At 34.0% G+C, this 21066-nt stretch overlaps 5 non-coding genes across 5 annotated transcripts; all 5 read left to right on the forward strand.

The window, feature by feature from the left end:
- The first annotated feature begins 6686 nt into the window (after positions 1-6686).
- Trnar-ccu (transfer RNA arginine (anticodon CCU)) lies at positions 6687-6759 on the forward strand. The gene has a single exon. It is a non-coding gene; the product is annotated as a tRNA-Arg (tRNA).
- Positions 6760-6855: 96 nt separating this feature from the next.
- Trnar-ccu (transfer RNA arginine (anticodon CCU)) lies at positions 6856-6928 on the forward strand. Its single transcript has one exon. It is a non-coding gene; the product is annotated as a tRNA-Arg (tRNA).
- Positions 6929-7166: 238 nt separating this feature from the next.
- Positions 7167-7239, forward strand: Trnar-ccu (transfer RNA arginine (anticodon CCU)). The gene has a single exon. It is a non-coding gene; the product is annotated as a tRNA-Arg (tRNA).
- Positions 7240-7331: 92 nt separating this feature from the next.
- Positions 7332-7404, forward strand: Trnar-ccu (transfer RNA arginine (anticodon CCU)). The gene has a single exon. It is a non-coding gene; the product is annotated as a tRNA-Arg (tRNA).
- An 11379-nt stretch (positions 7405-18783) lies between these two features.
- Positions 18784-18856, forward strand: Trnar-ccu (transfer RNA arginine (anticodon CCU)). Its single transcript has one exon. It is a non-coding gene; the product is annotated as a tRNA-Arg (tRNA).
- Positions 18857-21066: the final 2210 nt, after the last annotated feature.

The raw sequence follows: 21066 nt of genomic DNA on the forward strand, positions 1-21066 counted from the left end.
CAGGGGTCATTGATGAACTACCGGATATCAGCAGTAGATATGGGCATTAGTGAACTATCTGATATCAGCATTAGATAAGGGTCATTGATGAACTACCTGCTATCAGCAGTAGATATGGGCATTGGTGAACTACCTGCTATCAGCAGTAGATATGGGTCATTGATGAACTACCGGATATCAGCAGTAGATATGGGCATTCATGAACTACCTGCTATCAGCAGTAGATATGGGTCATTGATGAACTACCTGATATCAGCAGTAGATATGGGGTATTGATGAACTACCTGATATCAGCAGCAGATATGAGGCATTGATAAACTACTTGATATCAGCAGTAGATATGAGGTGTTGATGAACTACCTGATATCAGCAGTAGATATGGGGTATTGATTTACTATCTGATATCAGCATTAGATAAGGGTCAATGATGAACTACCTGCTATCAGCAGTAGATATGGGCATTGGTGAACTACCTGCTATTAGCAGTAGATATGGGTCATTGATGAACTACCGGATATCAGCAGTAGATATGAGCATTGGTGAACTACCTGCTATCAACAGTAGATATGGGTCATTGATGAACTACCTGATATCAGCAGAAGATATGGGCATTGGTGAACTACCTGCTATCAGCAGTAGATATGGGACATTGACGAACTACCTGAAATCAGCAATAGATATGGGCATTGGCGAACTACCTGCTATCAGCAGTAGATATGGGTCATTGATGAACTACCTGATATCAGCAGTAGATATGGGCATTCATGAACTACCTGCTATCAGCAGTAGATATGGGTCATTGATGAACTACCTGATATCAGCAGCAGATAGGAGGCATTGATAAACTACCTGATATCAGCAGTAGATATGAGGTGTTGATGAACTACCTGATATCAACAGTAGATATGAGGCATTGATAAACTACCTGATATCAGCAGCAGATAAGGGGCATTGGTGAACTACCTGATATCAACAGTAGATATGGCGTATTGATGAACTACCTGATATCAGCAGCAGATATGAGACATTGATGAACTACCTGATATCAGCAGCAGATATAGGACATTGATGAAGTACCTGATATCAGCAGCAGATATGAGTCATTAATGAACTGCCTGATAACAACAGTAGATATTTGTGTATGTTATCACACGAGTTGGGCGCAGCCAGATATGGCGTATTGATGAACTACCTGATATCAGCTGTAGATATGGGGCATTGATTAAATACCCTGCATACACAAAAAAGGTTGTTTTTTACTCAAAACGTTTTAATAACATTAAAATTACGGGTTATATTAAGATCGTGAATGCGTTTTTTAAACGTTAACATTGTAAAATATTTTGTCAATAATTAAACAAAAATTCTGTTGGAATGTTTTGCAACACTTTTTCTAAAATATTTTATGAATGCTATTAAAACGTTTTTATAACCTTTATAAAAACCCGGCATTTAAACTTTTTGTAAAAACGTGTGTTTGCTGTACCTGATATTAGTAGTAGATATGGGGCATTGATGAACTACCTGATATCAGCAGTAGATTGACGAGCTACCTGATATCAGCAGTAGATATGGAGCATGGACAAACTACCTGATATCAGCAGTTGATGTGGGGCATGAACTACCCCTAAAATGGATTTTGTCAGGTTATTTAAACAGTTCAACATGAAAAGGTGGTCCCGTTATTAATTTTTCTTTATAATTTGGACCTTCTTTGGTACATGCTGAACATTTCTCACTAAAAGGTGAACAGTTTACAAGTTTGGATATGTGTGACAGGCAGGCCTATATAAGTTGAGCCAATGGGACTATTTTGGGGCATGCCAAACTCCTTTGGACAGAGACGAGGAATAAGATATATATAAAGGTAGATGTCATTACACCAGCCTCCACTACATTGTCACTTCATAAAAGTCATTTTAGCCTTACAAGATGATCAACCCATTACTAACTGCAACAGTTGATAGATGACACATGGCCACAAACGTGGAAAGGATACTTATATAAGACATGACAGGACACGTGGGGTACTCTTTAAACCAAAAGGTAAGCAAATTATGTTTTTAATTTTGAAAAGTAACCCAGCAAACACAAAACGTTTTTAATACATTTGTAACAGGTTATATTTGTGATTTTTTGGTTTCGGTAAAAACGTTTTAATAACATTAAATTTCGAGTTATACAAAGGTCAAGAATGCGTATTAAAACGTTTAGTATGAAAACACACTAAAAAAGTATTTTTAAAATGTTTTAAAATGTTATTGTAAAATATTTTTTGCAAACATTTTGTGCCAAATATTTTGTCAACACTTAAATAACATTATGTTAAAATATTTGCAGTAATTAAGGGATCTAAAATGAGCGTTTAATGCGTTTCGATAGTATTTTTTGTGGCACATGAGAGCACCTCAGACCTATCGAATTGTATTCTGAATACGAAGCATGTCTTTCTGATATCAAATAATTTTCATTTTTGAAAATCACAATATAATACAAATTTTATGACAAATTATAAAAATTGATATTTTTGATATATAACAGTCCTCGAAGTAAATTATATAAATCTAATGATATATTCTTAAAGTGTATGTAGCAGGGAGGAAAAGCCGACAGTCAATTGAAAATTTTGACCTTTCATATTGAAGATATGGATTTTTTTCCCAAAAAGACCTATTTTGTTTTGGTGTTTTGGGAAAAAATCCATATCTTCAATACAAGGTCAAAATTTTCAATTGATCGTCGGCTTTTCAACCTACATACACTTTAAAGTATAAATCATCAGATTTATAAAGTTTACTTCAAGTACTGTTAAATATCAAAAATATCAATTTTAATGATTTACCATAAAATGTGTATTAAATTGCGAATTTCAAAATTCAAAATTATTTGATATCAGAATGACATTCTTCGTATTCAGAATGCAATTCGATATGTCTGATATGCTCTAATGTCCCAAAATAAATACTGTCCAAACGTTCATACCCCAGCCCTTAAGTTACCTCAAAACGTTTTTGAATGTTATGAGAACGATTTATAGCCTTTACATACCTATATAAAAAACGTTTTCCGGCAACCTTTTCCAACCTTTTGCGAATGATGTCGAAACTATATTGTGTTTGCTGGGAATAATAATTATATGCCATGATAGCGACGCGACCATACATACTTGAACAATTTGCAGAGGTATAAATTTGTGAAACAACAATTCGGTTTTCAAAGATGTATTATTGCTGTGAATTTTGTTCATTTTTGAACAATTCTTTCTGAAAACGAAGGTGATTTACTCACGTTTTAGTGATATTTCACCACCACACTAGTGGTTTCATCAGACCGGCCTTGGGATTGAAACCACTAGTGTAGTGGTGAAACGTCACTAAAACGCATACTGCAGTTACTGTCCGTTTTCCTATACACAATACACAGTGCTCTCACCATTGACGCGCGACCTTTACAAATAGTGTATGTTAGAAGTATATGGTCATTTTCACGGTAAAGGGTGTAACTTTGGATTTTTAACATTTTAATCCGTAGTGTTCTAATAAAGCCACAGAATTCCATAATTTTTGGCCACATAAGTCATCTAGTTAGCAGCTACCTTGGGTAGCATAATCAGCTTTGGGAGTTACTGCGTTCAGTTTTAGCAGGCTTAAATGTACTTAATATTGCCATTTTGAAAAACTATAAAAAACAGTAACATTTTTGTAAAACCCTGTGTTTTCTTCAGTTAGTTCATGGATAATTTTTCTTATCCTGAAAGTACAGTCATATGTTCAGTAAACACTGCCACATTAGATTTAATTGTGAACGGCCCTGTATTTTTGAGAACCGGACTTCGATATTTATCGTTTCGGAGGCTTCATTTTCCGTTAACAATTGTTAACAAACTTTGTGGGTGTAGCTTTGGTTCATAATTCTTGGTTATTTCTTCACTTCTTCTTGATTCATAACAGTTGTTATCTTAACTTGAAATGGGTAACAAAAATTAGCCGATTTGCAAGCTTTTAAAATTTTTATAAAATCTTGACTTCAAATAGCCGTTTTTCCGTTAACTTTTTGAAGCCTCCGAAACAAACTGTTCAGCAAGCTTGTGCAAATATAAATAAAAGAGCTCATCCAATCTATTTATCAAAATGTAGCAAACTAGATCCTCAAGTCACATGTTTTTAAATTGTGGAGATATATATCACCGTTTGAAAATGGGACCCAATACAAACTTTCCGTTAACAATTGAAGCCTCCGAAACAAATGAAGCCTCCGAAACAACAGTAAACTTAATTATCATCTATGCATATCTAAATTGGTGTGTTTCATACTGATATCTGCATTGTAATTATTACTTGATATGTGCAGAATGTCATAAATTTTAAAAAAATTGACATTATGGTTAATGTTTGAAAAATATACTGATACATTAAAAAGCCTGTTTCGGAGGCTTCACATGCAAAAAACACCATACTTAACAAATGGGTGAAAAAATTAATGTGTGATAAATCTACAATATCTGCCGCATAGAATCATTGATTCAATACACACAAGAAAATAACAGCTTAGATGATCCCAACACTGTTGTTTTCAAAAAAACTACTTCTGCAATGTTTAACAATTGTTAACATGAAGCCTCCGAAACAAAAAATGACTTGCTGTGATAATTTAATTTTTGTCACAACTGAAATTCAATACTTAGAAGCAAAGCATGAAAATTGGTAATTGTGATATTTTTTACCTATTTTTTTATGTCAACTTGTAGTAGTTAGCTAAATATTTTACTTTTATGATCACCTGTGTTGTTAACTGAAGCCTCCGAAACACAAATCGCTTGAATTGCCAATTCTAAAAAATAACTCCAATTTCTGTGAAACTTGGCTGGGAGGTTCCTTTCATCAAGTAGTATTTGTACATGAAGTTAGACATTCAAATTATTTTAGGAACCCAATTAAAACTTAAAAAATATGTTTAAGGTTTGGAAATTTCCATTGTAAATGACACTTGATGTTAAAAATTTCAAAACTGCAATTACAAACATAGCAAAACATGGTATAAAATTTAACTTATATCTGTTGACTTACTTTGGAATGGAATTTCACATGTATTCCAGCTTTCATGTCAAAATTTTCTGAGGTTATGTAAAATACATTTTTTCTTAGATTTTAACCAAAATGTTATGCAAATGTCAAATTTTTTATTAGAAATCAAAAGGTTTAAGCCTTGAAACATTATTTTACTTGAAATTAAGTTGCTTCTATGCATGATTTCAGTAAACAGAAACATATTTAAGTGGTTTGAAATTTTGACCCTAAAAATCAAAAGTTACACCCTTTACCGTGAAAATGACCATATTGCATTTGTCTAGTTAACATCACTGTGTGAAAAATAACCGGCCAATATTTAAACTATTCTACAAACTTCTAGCAAATATATTTCTCTAACCTAAAATTACAGCTAGGTTAGATGTTCAGAAATAGTCGCACTTTCGTAGAATATGAGTGAGGGCAAAGCATAGCTAGCTCATAGCTAGCCAACTCCCCGTGTTAATTGAATGGATATTTGACGGAAAATATTGAGCTATATTGGTAACGGACCGCTCCGATCTGAAGGATGCCACAAAAAAACGGTACAAGCTACATTTAAACTATTCTATGAAATTCTAGAAAATATAGTTTTGTAACATGTCCTAAATTTTTAGCTAATTTAGGTGTTTGGAAATAGTCGCACTTTTGTGTTTTAGGAAGGATATGTAAACGACAGATAACACCAAAAATATGAAGAAATTATTTCCAAAGCGTGTTAAGTCAACAATCATTATGTTGCTCATTTTCAAAAATGCTGGTTAACAAAAAGCAGGCCATTGTCTCATTTCGTGAACAAAGGTCCACATACCATTGTTTCCTTGCCTTTCCTCTATAATCAGTTACCCAACTGAAGCTGTATTATAGCACCTCATAGCGATACCGCACATATAAAACAGACACATGTGCACAACCAGAGAAGATCCGATTTAATCAGTTGAGCTGTTTCAATGAGTGTTGTCTTGGTTTAATAGCTTTTAATGGGGTTTAAGTCCTGCAAAGGTCGAGATGAACTCTACTGTAGACATGACTGCATCATGGTAAGTAAATCCCATTCGTTTTTAGTAGGAATTGTTCAGAGTGAGCAGAATGTACATTCCTAATGAACTTGTTTAAAGAAGTAATGTTGTTGTTGTTATTGCTGTTTGTATTCTTTTTGTTTGTTGCTTTGGTCATTGGTGATTGCTTGTAGAGTAATGTTACTCTGTATGGGGCTTATTTTTAGCTATTTTTTAGCTTTTGACCTGGTCTAGTTTCCTAAAATTAACTATTTATTTATTTATTTTAGGCCGATGTCCATTTCCAGGGGTAATAGACATGTTTGGGGCAATTGCTTAATGGATAAGGCGCCAGTTTCCTAAACCGAAGACTGCTTTACTTTACTATTTTTGGGGATTAGATTTGAATAAATACTTATGCATGTTTTCTATGCGCCTGTGAGTTTCATCGCAGCCCCTGTGGCCTAATGGAGAAGGCGTCGGTCTTCTAAACCGAAGACTTCGGGTACGAGTCCCGACAAGGGTATTTAATACATTTTTAGTTTCACCTACTTTACAATTGTTTTGGTTAGATTTTGATAAATACTTACATGTTGTCTATTCGCCTACGATTTTTATCGGTGCCCCTGTGACCTAATGGAGAAGGCGTCGGTCTCCTAAACCAAAGATTGCGGGTTCGAGTCCCGCCAGGGGTATTTAATATATTTTTAGTTTCACCTACTTAACTATTTTTTTGGTTAGATTTGAATAAATACTTACATGTTGTCTATGCGCCAACGATTTTAATCGAAGTCCCTGTGGCCTAATGGAGAAGGCGTCGGTCTCCTAAACCGAAGACTATGGGTTCGAGTCCCACCAGGGGTATTTGATCTATTTTTTAGCTTCACCTACTTTACTTTTTTTGGTTAGATTTGAATGAATTCTTACATGTTGTCTATGCACCTGCGAGTTTAATCGGAACCCCTCTGGCCTAATGGAGAAGGCGTCGGTCTCAGGGGTATTTAGTATATTTTTAGTTTTCACCTGTACCTTTCTCTTTTTGTTGTTGTCAGATTTGAATAAATAGTTATATGTTGACTATGCGCCTGTGAGTTTCATCGGAGCCCCTGTGGCCTAATGGAGAAGGCGTCGGTCTCCTAAACCGAAGACTGTGGGTTCGAGTCCCACCAGGGGTACTTGATCAATTTTGAGATTCACCTACTTTACTCTTTTTGGTCAGATTTGAATAAATAGTTACATGTTGCCTATGGGCCTACGATTTATCGGAGCCCCTGTGGCCTAATGGAGAAGGCGTCGGTTTCCTAAACCGAAGATTGCGGGTTCGAGTCCCGCCAGGGGTATTTAATATATCTTTAGTACTTTACTATTTTTTGGTTAGATTTGAATAAATACTTACATATTGTCTATGCCCCTGCGAGTTTAATCGGGGCCCCTGTGGCCTAATGGAGAAGGCGTCGGTCTTAAGCGCGCTTCAGACTCCGTATTGTACGTACAATATTGTACGTACAATACTTTTCGTGACGTCAAAAAGTATTACACGTGCAATAAATAGTATGTACCGGGAAAATATATATTTTGCTACAATCATTGGTTGCTTAATTGATACGGAGTTGCCAAATTTCTAAGAGTTCTAAATTTAGTGAGTGCACGGAATGATGAACATCTTTTAATGTCTTCTTGTATTCAACCACCATGATTCAACTGTACTTGAATTATTATATAATCAATGGGCACCTTTTTAAAGTTAATAATACGTCGTATTAATACTAACATTAATAATATTTAAATTGTAATAATAATATAAATGGCACATTCAGATCTTATTTATTTATTTATAGATTTATCTATTTAGGCCTATTTATTTATTTATTTATTTATTTATTTATTTATTTATTTATTTATTTATTTATTTATTTATTTATTTATTTATTTATTGATAACTGATTGATTAATTGATTTAGAGATTCATTTATACTGATATTTAGTCATATATTGATTTAGAAAGTTTAAAAGTATTATTTGTAGGCCTTTGTATTTATTCTGGTTCTGATTTTATTGATACTGATATTTTTGTTAATTTTAAAGTTTTGGCATAGCATTCGTTACATTATAACACGCTGTGTTATGAATTTGCAACACCTTTTTACATATTGATATCGTTGAGGCATGTTATGATAGGCCTACTTATGATCATCACAATACATCCATAAACGTGTTAATGTAGTAACCGTAGCGTTAGGGGCACGGCAAAGCCCCCCCCCCCCCCCCCCCCCATTGATCTGAAATATTAGAATCCCATAGGAAAACTGCCGAAAACGGCTTGTGCCCCCCCTCATTAGAACCGGATGCAACGCCTTCTATACTTTTTCATTAATTAATTATAGGCGTATTAATAGTAATGCGTTGAGTTTTAAAAAAGTAATATCCGCCTTTTTTTCTTTCTTTTTGAAATGACATACGCGTACGGTACTTGTTACAAAAACAAATCAGCATGGAAAACATTTTTTTTTCGTCAGAGGCAGATATTTGGCCTATTCAGTGTCATAAAGCTACAAAATAGACGATCTTTTAAAATCATTTTTAAATGGCTATTTATTTTTCAACCTTATTGTTTGTATTTGTAATGTTCACACAATCTGAACATGTGCTTGTAGGACAACGATTTTGAATTAAACATGTTAATTGTGATATTTTAATTCCCCTAGAACACCACAGTTAAGCGTCCAAAATTGTAAGTGGATTTTCTTTTATTTAACCTCATTATTTCGCTAAAATTACTCGAAAACCCTCCTAAGAGTTGTTGTTACTAATAAACATTTCATAATTTTGGGCAAAGGATAGCCAAATAGTTGACCGAAATCGTATATTTGCACCAATATTTGACTGAAATCGTATATTAACATTACCGCTCCTTCGTGGCTTTATTGCAAGCCAAAGTGTGAAACGAGATTACTTGAAATATATATTTCAGAGTTGAAAGAGTTTCAACCCTACGAATATATTTCTGAAATATGTCTCTCTGATTGGTTGATGGTCAAGAGGATTACGGCATCCTCAAAGCCTCTTGCTGTAATTCTCTAATCGATATCTATTATAGGACCGATCTTCTGAAATCCATACAACCGTGTCAAATGAAATAGTCTCGAATCATAATTTGTGCACGATACAACGTTGATACGTCATATTTCGGAATTTTATTACAAATAGGCATAAATCACATTGAACAGGTTGAATGCTGGCAAAAGTAGATAAAATAACTATGGGTCGAATTTACATTAATCAGTGTCCTGGGGCCAGGATAACATTTAGGACTCCTTCGAATTCTAAAACAATACTTCGCCAAATGTCCTTGCTTTCATTTTCTCATTTAATTTGTTTTAATTTTAATTAATTTCTTTATCCACTGGCTCTCTGGTAAATCCGGTATTGCCAAATATTTCTTGTCCATTACCCGTGTTAATCTATTTATTTATTAAAATGAACCATCTATTAAATTCCTATAATACAATGTATAGGCCTAGTGTATTTGATAACAAATTTGTTTTTATTTTTGATTGGAATTTGGGTTCCATTACACGATTTCATAATAAGATATGTTTGGGCATGGCGGAATTAGTATATGATTAGAAATAGACATACTCATAGGCCCCCTTTTTTAATGTTTGTAGGCCTACATTATTGATATCAATATTTATGTACAAAATGCAAAAGAATGTATATATATTTGATTGTTTTGTAAACATTAAATTTGATGTTTACTCATAATTATGTCTGGAAAGTCAGGGAAAAACTAAGGAGTATCGGTAGGCCTATTTAGTTTCCTGGGAAAGTGGATCAGATGAGCAGTGTGTAAAAACATTTGCCCTAAATCTTTATTTGATTTTTATTGTTTTATGAATTTATTAGGGCTACTGGTAAAGTGCAGAAAAAACCTCCAAACGCACTCTAGGATTTTTCATCAGCAGCAGTAGAAATTTCTCTTGCATAGATTTTCTGGTGACCTCGCTTGTAGCAAACAATGAACCGTAAGGGTTATAGCGCGTTATTTAATCTGATTCAACTCGTCGTGGCACGTATATTTATTGCACGTGTAATACTTTTTGACGTCACGAAAAGTATTGTATATACAATATTGTACGTACAATACGGAGTCTGAAGCTAGCCTTAGGGGTATTTAGTATATTTTAAGTTTTCACCTATAGACAAATCCATTTTCACGCATTCTTACACCTCAATGCAGCCATAGCTGGTCTATCTATAGGCCTACCTAAAATGTGAAATGATGTGGCCTTGGCGGGGATATTAAACTGCATTCCATCACCCGTGTTACACGTAGACAAACGAATGATGAAAGTTTACAACACAATACAATTCAACATCGATTTTTAAGCGGATTTAATCCACCCAACTGGGCATTCCGGCAGTAACAACACCAGTTTGGTGCAGATGGGATCCAGTAATGGCTGGCTGAATTCTGCATATAGGGTATAATCTTCTTCCACGGTAAACCAAACAGCTTCCGTGGTAAACCTTATAGCGCCATCACTTGACGAAAGTACGTTATTAGTAGGCGTGAGTTAAAAGCTATCTGGGCTAGAACTATTGCGACTGTAGGGGTGAGCTTGCCTACAGGTAAAAAAAAAATACTCTTGGCGGTTATATTACACGTCTAGGGTACATGCCACAAAATAGCTTTCCATAGACTTTACGTGCAAAATAGGGGTCACGTTTTAGGCTATAAGTCGAGTTACGTCTTACTTTGAAATATATATTTGATATCATCTTAATCAGAACAAAATTCTGCATAACATATCTGAAAATGACACCATATTTTAGGTCTACAAATTAAAAAAAATAGCGCTATATAAAAAGACCCGATTTTTCCTTGTTTACGTCCGACTGCTAACCGCGTTTTGACCTCGTGTGTTCATGCGCTCATCATCGTAAACATCACTCAAATTTTCGCGTTTTCTGTTCAAATTAGTAGAGATCACATTCACAAGTTCTAGCAAAACACGAGTTGCAACACTAAAATTGTTAATATTGTACCGATTTTGCACATTTTTTATGCAAAGTTGGGACTATAGTCGTGATAAACTTTTACCGGAAACCGCTTCACACGCGGATTTAGTGGCATGCACCCTTGAAGAGGCTAAAACATCGTTTTTGGCCTTGAAAATGATTTTGTTATCTTTTTCACTACATTTTGAATTAATTGTAAGAAATTTTGGGTTATTTTCTTTCATACTTTAGACAGGATGTCGATTTCAAGCACAAGCATGATAGCCGACAATTGCCATTTTTCGTCATTTTGATGCACATGAATGCACAATGGTTGCTGATTTGCTATTTTCATGAAGATATTAATTGATGTTAAGAGTAAACGTTCTTTAAACATCTTTTACAAGTGCATAACTTCAAAATTAAAACATTCTCAGTACATGCAGAATANCTAAAAAGACAAGAAATGTCAATCAAGTAGGCCTACCCCCCCTTCAGCGTCACTTTTAACCCGTTTTGTCCAAAAAGCAAATGTAATGAATGGCTATTTGAAATTAAATATTAATATAAATTAAACTTTGAATGTTATAACAATTTAAAATACTGGACAGTGGTATAAATAAAGCAAACTAGAAACTTAAATATCTTAAATCTAATATTTTATGTAATTTTATTAAAATTGAAGGCCAAAACTTGAGTTTAAATGACAAAAAAATTGGTTAAAAAATAACAATGAAATTGAAAAACTTCTTTGTAATTTAAACACCAATATACAATGTTTTCAATATTTTGAAACTCTTCTTTATTCATATCAAAAGGTTTCAAACTTCTACCAAAATCGGAACTTTTATTAAATTGGAAATAAAAGCAGGCCTATTCGCGGCAAACGCACATACAGCGAAAAACCTGGCGGCGTCCATGAACGCGCTTGTTGATGTCCCTCCTCTTTTCTTCGCGTGCATTTTAAATAGATAAAGACGCGCGGAAAACGCATGGAATTGCTCCTTAAAGGGTACATGCCACAAAATAGCTTTCCATAGACTTTACGTGCAAAATAGGGGTCACGTTTTAGGCTATAAGTCGAGTTACGTCTTACTTTGAAATATATATTTGATATCATCTTAATCAGAACAAAATTCTGCATTTTTATTTTTTTTTTTTTTTTTTTTATTCATTTTGCTTTTAGATTAAACAGGACAAAAGACAAATAACTTGAGAAAAAAATAAACAAAAGATAGAAAGAATAAAAACAACACACACAAATACAAAAGCATCTCTTATATCACTAGTACAATACAATATTATGCATATTTTTAAATTCGTTTAAATACTTTGTTTGTCCGTGGGCACATGAGAAAGACAATAATAATTAATATGTTATATTTATATATAATTACTTTTTTGTTACATTATTTTCTTACACAAAACCTTCCCATTTCATACGAAAGATATTCAATTTATTTATTCTCTGAAAACAAGCTTTTTCTTCTTCAATTTTTTTACTTAAAAAATGTGAGAACGTGGCGATATATGGTTTTTCATTTGAAAACCTGTTCCTAAATAAATAATACTTAGCACTCAGAATAATATAGTTAAGCACTTTGAACCTTGAATGTCCTTCCAGTCCCAAAATTATATCTTTATAACATAGATGTATTCGAGTCTGTATCTTTCCATTTAACCATGTCTCTATCTCCTTCCAAAAAGAGTTTATTTGATGGCATTCCCAGAACATGTGATCAATTGTTTCTTTATTTTGACATAAATGACAATTTTCGTTCTCTTTCAGATTAATAAGCTTTAAATAACTATTGCTTGGAATTATTCGATGAAGGATTTTATATTGAAAAAATCTCATTCTTTCTTCAGTGGTAATTTGAAAAGGTAATGTCCAAATGTATTCCCAATTTAGATTACCCAAATGATCAAACAAACGATCATAATAATTCTGATTTACTGGTTTTGTTGATTGTGACATGTTAAATTGTTTAGATACATCACGAGTTGTTAACTTCTTTACTTCTAACGAAATATTTTTTTCAATACTTTTAAGTTTACCCATATCTGTTTCAGAAAGTTTCTTTATTTCTAATTTCCATTCCCTTGGTAAACTATTTATAACACCGTAATATGTTACAAAATCAATACATCGTCCATATTTTTCACAAAGCTTTTCGTATGAATAAAATGAACCTTTATCATCTAATATATCTTTAATCTTTATTAGTCTTGTTCGAGCTCTATTAAGAGCCTTGTTTACATCTTTTGAAAACAACTTGTTATAACTTAGTGGCATATGCAATACATCTTCCAAATTGATTGTTTCTTTGTTATTACATTGTTTAAAACTTTGCCAGCTTAAAATGACTTCTTTGTAAAACTGGGGGAAATTTGCAGGAAAAACAGAATCATCAACATTGCATTGTAACAGGAACTCCAGACCTCCCATTCTATTAAAGAAATAATTTGGGACATCTTTCCACGGTGCATAACCTTCACTCAAAAATCTTTTTAGCCACATTGTCTTTAATGCTTTGTCTGTATTGAATATATTTACCATCTCTATTCCTCCGCTTTCTTTTGGTGCAATTAACACAGAACGTTTGATTTTTTCTGGTTTTCCACTCCATAAGAAGTTATACAGTATCTTTTGAACATCAGATAACACATTTCCACTCACATAATCTGTGGACATTAAATAAGTCATTTGTGAAATACCAATACTTTTTACTAATAAGACCTTTCCTCTAAGTGTTAGATCTCTTTGTCTCCAAATATCTAATTTGTCCTTTAATTTTGTGAGTCTTGGTTGAATATTATACTCATTACATTTTTACTATCATAACCAACAAATAAGCCCAATATTTTCACAGGTTCCTTAGTTGGTTTAATACCATAAACATAATCATTACAGTGTCTAAGACTTCCTATCTTCATCAATTCTGTTTTCTCCAAATTTATCTTCAAACCAGACAACCTTCCAAACTTATCTATTTCTCTTACAAGATTCTCCACAGATTTTGAATCAGATAGAAAAAAGGTTGCATCATCTGCAAAAAAGGAGCACTTAAGCTCCACCCCACTTGGGAGTTCTATGCCATTAATATCCTTACATTTCAAAGTTATTAAAGCCAACATTTCTATCACACATACGAATAATGCTGTTGATAACGGGCATCCTTGACGAACACCTCGTGTCAGATCAAACCAACCAGTAGAAAACCCTTATTTATTACACAACTTTTAATATTTGAATAAAACATTTTACCCATGAAAGCAGGTTTGGACCAAAATTAAATTTTTTCAAGGTTGCCATAAGAAAACTCCATTCAACAGAATCAAAAGCCTTCTCCAAATCGGCAAAAAGCAACATACCAGGAATGTGGTTATCATTTGTGTACTGCAGAATATCTTCAACTAAACGAATATTTTCTCCAATATATCTACCTTTAACAAAGGCTGTTTGATGATTACCTATAATACTTGGTAGTACACCTTCCATTCGTTTAGCAATTGCCTTTGTACCTATTTGTAATCGATATTTAATAATGATATTGGACGCCAATTTTTGATAAGCTTTGGATCTTTTCCAGGCTTAGGTAGAAGAGAAATTATTGCTTGTGATTGCGTTGTTGAAAGCTGACCATTTAAGTAGCCAAAATTTAAAGAGTCAACTAAAATATTTCCAAGCAAATCCCAGAAACATAGGTAAAACTCACTAGAAAAACCATCACTCCCAGGAGATTTATTTTTAGACATATCTTTTAAGGTTTTGTAACATTCGTCCAAAGTCAAACGCTTTTCACAGAGCTCTTGCTGTTGTGGAGAAAGCTTGGGAATCTCAATTTGATTTAAATATTCCTCAATATCTTCATAACCTTCACCATCTTGTTTACTTGAGAAAAGATCTTCATAAAAGACTTTGATTTCACCAAGAATATCTTTTGATGTTGTTTTAAGGACATTATTTACAAGTAATTCATCAATTCCCTTTTTTCAGTTAAAAAAATATTTAGAGCTTTTTTCTCCTTCATCATAATACCTGTCTCTTGATCTCACAATACTACCATTAACTTTGTATTTATATATTTCCTCTAAGTTTTTCTTCACTTCGGCATACTCGTGTACAATTTCTTCTTGAAGTTCATTATTTATCTTTTCTTCAAGATCAATTAATCTTTTATTCAAAGATCTTTCACGTGCATTTCTTTCTCGATTTTTTGTGGTTGAATATGATATGGTTTCCATACGTAATTTGAACTTCATAAATTCCCAAAATTGTTGATCATTTGTTAGCATATTCACGTTTAACATCTGAAATGACACTTTTAATTAAATTATGATAATCAACATCTTCTAGAAGACTATTATTGAACTTCCAAAAACCCGGCCCACGAGGCTCGGTATCACTCAAAGAAATCTTCATATTAATTGTTTGGTGATCGGACATAATACTTGGTACAATATTACAATCTACTATATTCATTTTAAGCGACTGAGGTATAAACCAATAATCAATCCTTGATGCAGAATTGCGATTACGTGTTGACCATGTGTAAGCTATTTTGGTAGGGTTTCTTGTACGAAAAATGTCTATTAAATTGTTTTTAAAAAGAAGACGTTTGAGGGACATTCGGCCATTCTTATGCTCATCCTTAATAGTATTATTTTTAGATTTTCTATCCAAAGTGATATCCATAGCTAAATTCATATCGCCTCCTATAATCAAGTATTCTTTAATTACATGTTTTTCTATAATATTGCTTAACTGATCATAAAAGATAACTTGATCTTTGTCATTATTGGGAGCGTACACATTTAACAGGTAAAAGGTGTTTTTTTCGATACTAACTTTTGCTAAAATGAATCTTCCTTCCGAGTCACTTATCACTTGGTCAAACGTACATGTAATTGTTGGATTTACTAAAATAGCTACACCTTTACTATCGTTTGTTCCATGACTAAAAACAATATTACTTGACCATTCTCGTTTCCACTGTTTTTCTAAAGTTTTACAGCAATGTGTTTCCTGAAGGAATATAATGTCTATTTTTTTCTTCTTCATATACATAAAGATTGCTTTACGTTTTTTTACATTTCTCAACCCACGGACATTCAGAGATGCAACATTTATACACGACATAAATAATAAGTACAAATAATAAAAATAATAATATTAAATAATAACGAGATTTGAAATAACAAAAATGTAATCAAAAAGATAAATCCTGATCTACTTGATCAGTTTAGCGGGTGTCTACCCATCCGAAAATATTACAAAATGTTCACCAATCAGTTCAAGAGTTCACCTTGCTTTTATAGCAAAGTTCTTTCAATAGTTCTTAATATTTAATGTTTGTTTATTTTCATTGTTTGCGCTTTAAACTTTCAGTTATGGTGTTGAGATTCACTTATTGATGCGGAACTCCGCTATCAAACTGTCTTTCATTATACTTGTAAACAGTATTGTGTCTATAATAATGTGTTAAGATTAGTCTATCATGGGGTGCAGCTATCATTCTAACTCGTTTCCAGTTGGTTGATCATCACCAAGGTCTCGCTGATCATCCCTATGGTCTCGTTGTTCAGTGTGCCGGCAATTCCTGTATATTGGGCCTGTATATTCTCCATAATCTCGACCGTATGTATCATCTGCATAAAAAGGCGCCTTGTTTCCTTTTTTGTCCCTCCAGTAACCAGCGACAAACCGGAAATAAATTTTCTTCTTATACAGTAATTTTACTCGTTCAGAGAACGCCTTTTTCTCCTTTAAATCCTTGACCGTTAGGTCCTCTACCATGTGATAATTTTCATACTTAAGTTTCTCCTTCTTTTCGTTCATAATGTCCATTTTATCTTGATACCGGAGAAATTTGACCAAGATGTGTCGATTAACACCGTGACGAAACTTTCCATCTCTATGAGCACGTTCTATTTCGATGTCTCCTCTGTCAAATTGCTCCTTCAAAATGGTCTCCACTATCTCAAAGACATTTTCCCCCTTTTTTTTCGGGGTACCCTATTATCCGTATGTTACTTCTTCGTGAATGTCTTTCAAGCTTATTAATGTGATCATGCAGCTCGGCGATTTGCTTGTATTTGATACGATCTTTTCTTTCTGATTTTTGCTATTATGTCCAGGCGTTTTGTGTCCTTTTTTATGTCTTTAATTTCCTCACCTTGGAAATTCACGGCAGCTTTAATATCATTCAGTTCCTTCTTCAGTTCATTCTGTCCAGTAATAAGGGTTTCTAGCGACCATTTAATGTATGCGTTTACGTCCTGATCCTTTGCACTATCGTTGCCAGTAGGCTGGGCATTAGCACTACGGGAATCATCGGCGAAATATTTACTTGTAGTCGGCCTTGGATCAGCTGCGTTTTGTTTAGCGCTAGTGTTACGTGCAGTACTCACATTACATTACCGCCGCTGTTTGAATCACCCGCCGTATCATTTCCACCTTGATTTTTTCTTCTTCTGGTATCCATTTCATTCGAAATTTTGATCAGTGTGTTCCGAAACTGCTAAATATACGTCGACAGTATCAATATTTCTGATTCTGGTGATTATTTAGACAGTCAATTTAACGTTTATTCCGGACGGTGACACCCTCGCGTGCTTCATACCGCCGCCATGTTGTTGTTCTCAAAATTCTGCATAACATAGGCCTATCTGAAAATGACACCATATTTTAGGTCTACTTTTTGAGAAAAATAGCGCTATATAAAAAGACCCGATTTTCCCTTGTTTACGTCCGACTGCTAACCGCGTTTTGACCTCGTGTGTTCATGCGCTCAGATCATCATCGTAAACATCACTCAAATTTTCGCGTTTTCTGTTCAAATTAGTAGAGATCACATTCACAAGTTCTAGCAAAACACGAGTTGCAACACTAAAATTGTTAATATTGTACCGATTTTGCACATTTTTTATGCAAAGTTGGGACTATAGTCGTGATAAACTTTTACCGGAAACCGCTTCACACGCGGATTTAGTGGCATGCACCCTCTAGTTTAGGACAACGGGGTGGAAAGGAGGGTAGGCCTACTACGGGGATGTGTGACAGATTCGGGGTGCATTTTGGTTTATTGATGGCCCTCAATTTCATGAAAATTTGGTTTAAGAAAGATTGTTTTTTTTTTTTTTTTTTTTTAATTAATTTGTTTCCCAAATTTTTATCGGAAAGTGTGCCATTTTTTTTTATTGTTACCATGGCGTGTGATAATAAATAGACCTATTAATATGATTTTATTATTTTGTTATTAACCTTAAATTAAAGTTTAAAACGTTCTTCCAATATTAATACGGTAACTATTATTAAATAATTCCTAACATCTCGGACAACACGCCCCCTCCCCCAACACACACACCCCCACACCCCGGGGTACCCCTACACCAACAACCACATACCAAGTCTTGGCGAAAGTCTACCACATCGTGCACGCGCGCGTGCACCATCCGGCATTGTCCCGCTAAAATACACTACCCTATTACGAGCAATGTAATAGCCCGTCAATCATGCACAGTGGTTGCTCCTGGAAGGAAGATTATACCCGATGTGACGCGGTTGCTCATGGAAGACAAGAAGGATTATACCCCTTTTCGAATTCTGACCATCACTTGGCTCGTTGGATTCGTCTATACTTTTATTCTTTATTTTTTGGTCAGATTTTAATAAATAGTTACATGTTGCCTATGCGCCTAAGGTTTAAATCGAAGCCCCTGTGGCCTAATGGAGAAGGCGTCGGTCTCCTAAACCGAAGATTGTGGGTTCGAGTCCCACCAGGGGTATTTGACATATACATTTAATTTTTATTCAATTAATTTGTTTGGCTTATTTGTTAAAGGGAGTCTCCGGCAATCATAACATTATTCCTTATAAGGGATGACCATCATAATTTCATGTTGCCGCTATTGCTACAAAAGATTGTTTTCTGGAAAGAACTCATCAACAGAAGTATTTTGGTGGTTAAATGGTCAAAATCTGTCAAAAACTTTTCGAATTATGACTTTTCAAAGTTTCCCATTCTGACCGGTCATTGGAACGAAATAAATTGACAAAGTCTAAAAATAGCAATGTGAGCAAAATTGGTATAAGCATATATTTACCTTTTATATTTCTTTATTTTAATATATATGCAAACATGAAACAAGCATATTGTAAAAGTATCAAAGGGGTTTCTTATGAAATGGCACTTTACTAGTCAATAGCATTAAGTATTTCTTCAAACCGAGGCACTGAAATCATGCTTTTAGAAAACATTTGCCAAAAATCATCCATTAAATGGCCGAAGTGGCACAAAATCAAAAGTCCAGGTGAACTTTTTTTCCACAACAATATACACTACACATAAGAAAAATACTAATGTACTACAAGGGATTTTCAACATAGGAATCCAAACAATCAAGTACCAACATGCACAGCTTTGTCCTGATATTAATACGACTTTAATTCAAACTTGCTCTGTTGTCCTAAAATCACACTGAATTTGGTTGAATTCAATTAAGGTTGGTCTTAACCCTAGAATTATGGAAACTTTCGGGCTTCATAACTGCTGTTATTTTTGGCCTATAGCATTTAAAAGTATACATATTTAGAATGGCTATGACTTGATAAATGCATCTGTGAGGTCAAATTTGGGCCATAATGCTTATTTTTGGCCCACTTCTTTTTCGTTAAATGTAGCAAAACAATTCTTGGGCCAATTGTTTTTTTATTATTAATTTTTAAAAACTAGATAAAAATATCTTTTTTATTTCTTTTTTAATTATGACCAATTTTGAGAAGTTTGCACCAAAAATGGTCAACAAATGCTATTTTTTCAAAAAGAATTTCGCCCAAATTTCAAATATTTTGGTGAAGTTTTTGTCACGTTTAACAAAAAAGAAGTGGGTCAAAAACCGTTTTGGGGTTTTAGGGGCCAAAATTGAGCATTTTGGCCCAAATTTGAACTCACAGATGAATTCATCAAGTCTTTGCCATTCTAAATATGTACACTTTTATAATTTTAACAAGTTCATACTATGACTTCAAATCCCCATTAGAATACAACAGCGCCAGCTGAGACCGCAAGTAAGTTGTCTTTCATTTTACATCCTTAGTTTTGCTTAAATTGACCAGAAACTTTCCTGAAATTGTTACTTATAATATTGTATAACTTTTTGGCAAAGAATCATCTGATATCTACCTGATGACTGAAATCATTTTTTTTTTATTATTAAGTTTTAATAAGGAACACTAAATATTAAAACGCATAAGTGCATGGTAAAAGGACTAAGCCATGTACGGACGAGTGTACGTTACAATTTCAATGTTAAATATTTTCTATAGAAAATTAATGGCCCAGAACAGGCAAATATCTGAATCAGGGACGGATTTAAGCAGTGGCCCGGTGGCCCGGGGCCAGTGGATTTTGCATCGGGCCAGTAAACTTCCAACAATGCTGGCCCGGCGGGCCACTAGATTTTTGATCCTGATATAACTCATATGAGGCAAAATATAATCAGTGATGGACACAATTGGACACAGTTTCTGCTCCACATGTCACCTGTGTGTAATTTATTCTCCTCGCTTTGCAAGCAAGTTGGAAATATATGGCCGCTTTTTACGGTGATGTAGGCCTACATACTATTTCCAAGCTCTTTCATGCTCTATCTGATGATGATAGCGATATCGCAAATACCGCATACTTGAACCTTTTCTTTTGTTAACTTTTGGAACTATAATAGATTAAGGAAGGACTACTGACTGAACTAGTCTCTCTATATTGAGTACGCTCAGTACAAAACAATTAAAAATGTTAAGGTTTACTTGAATTAAAGTGGCACCATAGATCCTGGAAAAAGATTTTTAGGGTCCATGGTGGCACAGAATAAAATATAAAATAATGTTATAAAAAACACACACTAAACATGTGTCAAGTTTGGTAATTGTTAGTCTCTAACTTTAAAAGTCGCATTGGAACGTGCAGGCCCGTAACCAGGATTTTTAAAAAGTAGAG

This window comes from Amphiura filiformis, chromosome 16 (genome assembly GCF_039555335.1).
Source record: "Amphiura filiformis chromosome 16, Afil_fr2py, whole genome shotgun sequence".
Classification (NCBI taxonomy): domain Eukaryota; kingdom Metazoa; phylum Echinodermata; class Ophiuroidea; order Amphilepidida; family Amphiuridae; genus Amphiura; species Amphiura filiformis.